This window comes from Octodon degus, unplaced genomic scaffold, assembly GCF_000260255.1.
Source record: "Octodon degus isolate 3935 unplaced genomic scaffold, OctDeg1.0 scaffold00010, whole genome shotgun sequence".
Lineage (NCBI taxonomy): Eukaryota > Metazoa > Chordata > Mammalia > Rodentia > Octodontidae > Octodon > Octodon degus.
In genome coordinates, this window is record NW_004524586.1 from 15,180,206 (window position 1) to 15,186,053 (window position 5,848).

Genomic DNA, 5,848 nt, shown 5'->3' on the forward strand with positions numbered 1-5,848 from the left:
TATGCAATAAACACAGAGTGTGTGGCTATTTCATGTGGCAAATGACATTATCCATGGCAGTGAGACAACAGAAAGATGAGGCTGGGGTAAGGGAACGTGGCTAGGAAGTAGGCCCAGGGCACCAGGGGAACCCAGAGAAACCAGACAATGTTATTTACAAGGACAGAAAAAGCCAGGAGGAAAAGTTATTTTGTCAGCAGATAGGGCCACAGGAACTTGTTTTTGGATCTGCAGCCCAGTGAAAAGACAAAAGGAACGTGAGCAATTGAGTTGAATCGCAAAAGAAAAAGAAATTCTCCAGCATAGCTTCAGGTTAAGAGTTTTTAGAAAGAGAAAGAATGCTTTAAGCTATCTTGCCAAAAAGTGCTGCAGAACAGTGTGAGAAGAGAGAGTTTGTGAAGCATTGAAAAGCTGAATTATTTTTGCTGAGGTCCCTCAAGCTATGACACTATTTAATAGACCATTTAATAGACAATTACAAATCCGGTTGTCTTCATTATAGTAAACAGACAAATGCCCACACAATGGTGCAATTTTGTGGATCAAACTGTTGAGGACAAAAGGGTGAAATCCTGAAGACCCAGGACATTGCAATTCTCAGCACAGGGATGCACACAGCAGGGGCAAAATTGGGTCAAGAGAAAATTCTGAAGCCATCCCCCACCCCCATCGTGCACACAAGCCCTCAGAATTTGTTGTAAAGAAGTGAATTCTTCCTAAAGCCATCACAGTTACAATGCACCACAAAGGCAGGAATGGGAGGGGAATCACAAAATTTCTTCAAGAGGTTTCTAAACCTTCCTTCTCCCGCTGAGCCATGGAATCAGCTGCGTAGGTCCCCTCAGTGCCCACCCCACTCTTCACCCCTGAACAGCCAGTGAACAAGTGCCCTGAGGGTGGCCCTGTAGTCACAGACACTAATCAGCATATTTATTTATAATCCCACAATCACTGTGTCATCAAAACTCAAGCTGCAGCCAAGAGTGGTGGAGCATGTCTGTAATCTCAACACTCTGGGAGGTTGAAGCAAGAGGATCAAAGTTTGAGCCCAAGCTGGACAACTTAGCAAGACGCTGTTTCAAAGTTTAAGGAGAGGGGGCCGGGGGGCTGAGGATGCAGCTCGGTATGAAGGCTGTGGGCTCCTTGCCCAGTGCTATAAGAAGAGGAAAAGGGACAGCTGCACCATTCAGTGTTCCAGGCCATCTTTGGCCAATACAGAGCTCCAGAAAGAGTGAAAAGAAAATAGAGCCCCTATTTTTCATCACACACACACACACACACACACACACACACACACACACACAAATACACACACATCGCAGTCCATTTGATTTCTAAAGCTGCTCTGGATTAAAAAGATGGAATAAAGATAAATATCATTTAGTAATCCACACGAGACTTTAGACAGCTCGCAGTACAGCCAGTGGACAGGCCCCAGGGCCATCACTCACTTGTGTTCACGGACAGCCTCAGTCCTGACACAGAGTTTCACGGTGCAGGCTCCACACAGCAGCCGCTCATGGAGGCCCAACCACAGAAGCAAGTTCAGTGAGAGTTGCAAAAGCCTTAGTCCTGGCCTGGGCCCCTAGAGCTGAACTTCCATTTCCTGAATTTGGATGCAGTCTTTCTGCAAGAATGAAACCATCCCCATGTGTATTGGTCAGGCTTTTACTTAGAGGAACAGATATAATATAAGGAACAGATATTAACACAAGATATACAACGTATAAGGAATTACAAGGTTGGCTCACGACAGTCAGCTGCAAAGTCAGATGGGAAAGTGTACAGAGAGCGTCTGCACACCCCAGACTGAGGAGTTCAGTCCCAAGGTCTGAAGCTCACTCCTGTGCTCTGTGCAAATCTCTATTCGTCAGCTAATGGGTCTGCGAGGGAAGACTGAAGAGTCTGTGATGGATGCTGAAGAGTCTGCGACGGAAGGTGAAGGATCCAAGCAGGAGGTGGAAGAGTCTGCGCTGCAAGCCAGGCGATGAAGTCCAAGCCAAACGCGAAGATCGGCTACTTCCTCAGCCCCTTTATATGGTCTCTTTGTGCTGAGTCACTCTGGGGGCAGAACCAATTGTGCCCCAGGGCGGGACCCACCAGCCGGAAGTGCTCCATGGAGGCCTCCCGCCAGGTTGACACAATGTATCAACCACTACACCTTGATGCTAAATATGAGAGAAGGGACAAGAGGACCCTATCTATGGCATGGGTGCAGCCTCTCTCGTGGCTAAAACATTCCATAGCAGAGAGCAAAGAGCAACCATGAGGTTGAAACTTATAGCAATCTCCACAGTCTGCCAGATCGATAATACAAAACAAACCAGTAATTGATCTGATTTTTGATCAGGATCTAATCCAGTGTTGTTCCTGCCATTCCTAAAAGAGCATCAATCCCATTAATTCACAACCAGAACAAATACCATCGAGTCACATTTGGTAATTAGTTATGTTATGAAGCCACCGGCTGGGAGAACTGTCTGAGCCATGGCTCCAAAGTCATGAGATTTTGATTTCTAAAAATATTTACTAAAGCTTAAACATCTAAATAAGTATCTCCTCTTTGGAAGGCTTTCTCCCCCGGAGGTCCTTGCTTCAAAGAGGCTCCCTCTGCTTCAAGCCATCTTGAAACCTCCCCTCTGGAACTGGGTCAGAATCCATTTACAAGTCCCAAGATACCCGGGTCACACCTCAGCTTTTGATTCATAAACAATATCATTCAAGTCATCACCGAACTTCAGCCTGGCTGCTAGCTGGCTGTTTAACAAAAACAACAGCACCCCTCCAACTCAGATTCATCAAAGGGAAGGCTAATGATGTCAGCCATGGTGAAATGTGACGTGGTTTATAAGCGCTGAGAGCCCTTTCCACATTGCACTTAAAAATACACAAATGACTTCTTTAAAATCCGCCAGCACCAGCACGTGCAGGCATCACTCCCCTCAGTAAAGCCTCAGTTCAAACGCTGGCTCTGGAATTTCACAGGTCAGAAACCTTGCGCCGGCAGTCAAAGCATATCCCTGACTCCAGAGCCCTCTGATAAAAACGCTTTGAGTCCAGGCCCCTTGGGTTTAAAAGGGAGATTTTTAGCAGGAGACCTCCTGACCTCAAATAATGATCTCGAGTGTCTTAGTTTTCCTGTGGTTCCAATATTCATCCTCTCCATTTGGGGGACACAGAGGTTGTTTCTATTTGCAACTTCAACAGACTCAAGAGCAGGCTTTTCATTGCTCTCTCTCCAGATACAGGAATCACAAATGATTCGATGGAACGTAGAAACGAGCCCTCTAATTCAGTGACAAAACCGTTTACATGTGAGCACCAGCACCTAGTGCCTGGTGAGCAGGGACTTGTTCCCTTGACAGTGTTGCCCTTGATTTTATCCCAAAAGGGAAACTTCTTTCGAAAATAAACCCCCAGGCTTCCTTCCCACCACTCTCGCGCACGTAGGGTCATGCACACGATACGCATTGCCAAGGCCTCAACTGCAAAAGAGCTTTGAAGAACCATGCCACACACTGCACCATTTTTCTCCTAGAAAAGAAGTAAAGGTTCTTTCAATCTGTAACATCTGACCATCTGCCGATTTTAACTACTAAAAGGAAAACAATCTTTGAAACTTTAGCTTTTCAAAGGCCAAACATGCTTTTGTATTTTAGAAAAGATCAAGACTTCTGGGGAAAAAATATCTAAGAGGTTTTCTCTAGCAAAGGCTTGTCCTGAAAATTGAAATACCAGCTCACCCCACCTGTACTTACGTCTTCCTGTATGCATACCCTAACTGCATGCAGCAATCCATGTTCAAAAAACATTTAGCAAATGAAGGAAAGACGCATAAAGAGCATCTGCTTTTGTGCAGGAGGCTTGTGCTTAATTTCTGTAGACAAGAGAGTTTTACTTTACTTGTTGCCATCTAAAGCTTGGCCATGTTTTAACCTCAATTTTCTTCCAACCTTTATTTCATTACAAATAAAGGTGCTAATATAGAACTGTGTGTAATAAAGGTCTTCATAACACCAAGAGAGAAAATTAAAACAATTATGAAAGTAGTTTCTCATAGTGGTCAATGATATACAACTCCAATTTAACTGTTGTCCTATTAAGAGGTGGCATTTATAACTTACCCTTTATTTTCATTTTGTTAGATAAAAAAACTTTTACAGTTTATATAAGTTAAAAAGAGAAAAAGTTCTGCCTTGACTTCTGCCTTTCCTTGTGGGGGATCATGGGGAGTGTCACTGAGCTCCCGGGGGAGCGTCCTCTGGCGTGCACACAAGCCCAGAGATCATTGTAGTCATGCTCCGGAATCTGCTATGATTCCTGGGAGACAGCTCCCCTACCAAGACTCCAGGTGGCTTCCTAAGCCCCAAAGAGGCCAAGGGTCTCTGATGCCTCCGCTCACATGAGAATTACCCGGGGAGTGCTTGACACACTGCAGACACAAATGTGAAGGAATTCAGTCCTCAGGCCTTCTGTGGAGGAGGAGATGAGCCCAACAGTTGGATGATTCAAGCTGAACATGACACAAGGCACAGTGGAAGCATCGGTGTGTTCAAACAGCATGTGACGCTGTCAAAGAAGGCAAAGATTTTTCTCCAAAATGATGGGGACTTCTAAGCTGGGGCTCAAGTGATCGGGGATGAGCCAATCAGAGTGACCAAAGAGTGAAGGGCAAGTCTCTGCGGCATGGGGCTCCCCATAAGCAACATTTGTGTTGGTGACTGAGCCTAGACAGACACCCGGGCAGGTGGATGGCACCTATGAAGGAGTACTACCTTCGTCTCTGCCGCACAAGCAGGACCACATGTAAAACCTGCTGCGTTCTCTCTTCTCTCTGTTGTACAGAGCCAAGTCTGGCACAGCTTCTGATCCGGTGGATCCATCACGCCAGGAACCATCACTGTGAGCCTGTTAGTGGGGCGAGTCCAGGAACAGGAAGTGGAAGTCTCTTCAGTCCACTCCCAGGTTGCCCTTGAGTTTTTCCTAGTAAATCATCAATGAAAAGAGTTGCAACAAGAGTTGCAAATAGCAGGATTGGTATGGATACGTGTGTCAGAGAGAGGGACTCACACTCTCACAAGCACAAAGGGACATTTCAGAAAGCATGCTCCGTTGGGCACCTAGAAATTCTGTCTACTGTGCTACTTCCTAGCGACTTGATGAATCAAGGAAAAGATGAATATGTCTGTCTTTATAAAGTTTAACTTCTACCAAATGCATCTGTCAAATCCATTAAGGCTTTTCATTAATGTGCTGACCAACAAACAGTGTAGATTTGCTTATATTCCCTAACCCAGCAAGGCTATTTCTGTCCTTCACTTTGAAATAATATCTCTAAATATGGGGAAAATCTTCCACAAGAAAGATGCCAACTGTAGTGTTATTTATATTAGAAAATCATTGGAAGCCTTTTGCATACAATAATGAGGTAAGGAACATAACACTTAATACATTGTGGTAACTCAACAACACAAAATGCTTGTAAATGCAGTTCAAAATGCTTATGATATTAAATAAATAAAATGAGACCACATACTGCGCACACCACAGCGTGTGATCATAGAGGCACAACAGAAAAATTATTTGGGAAACAAGTTAGAAAGATAGCACCAAAATATTAACAGTAGTTATTACATTAGGAGCTGTGAATGAGCTATTTTTCTTCTCTCTGCATCTCTATGCATTGTCCATAATGAACACACCAAGTACTTTTATTTTTTTTAAATATTTATTTATTTACTTAGTGTGGGGGGGGCCAGCTCAGCCCACCAGGGGGCGGGGCTGGCTGGCATGTGGTGCTGGGGGATTGAACTGCGGTCCCTGTGCTTTGCTAAGCTTGTTCCAAGTA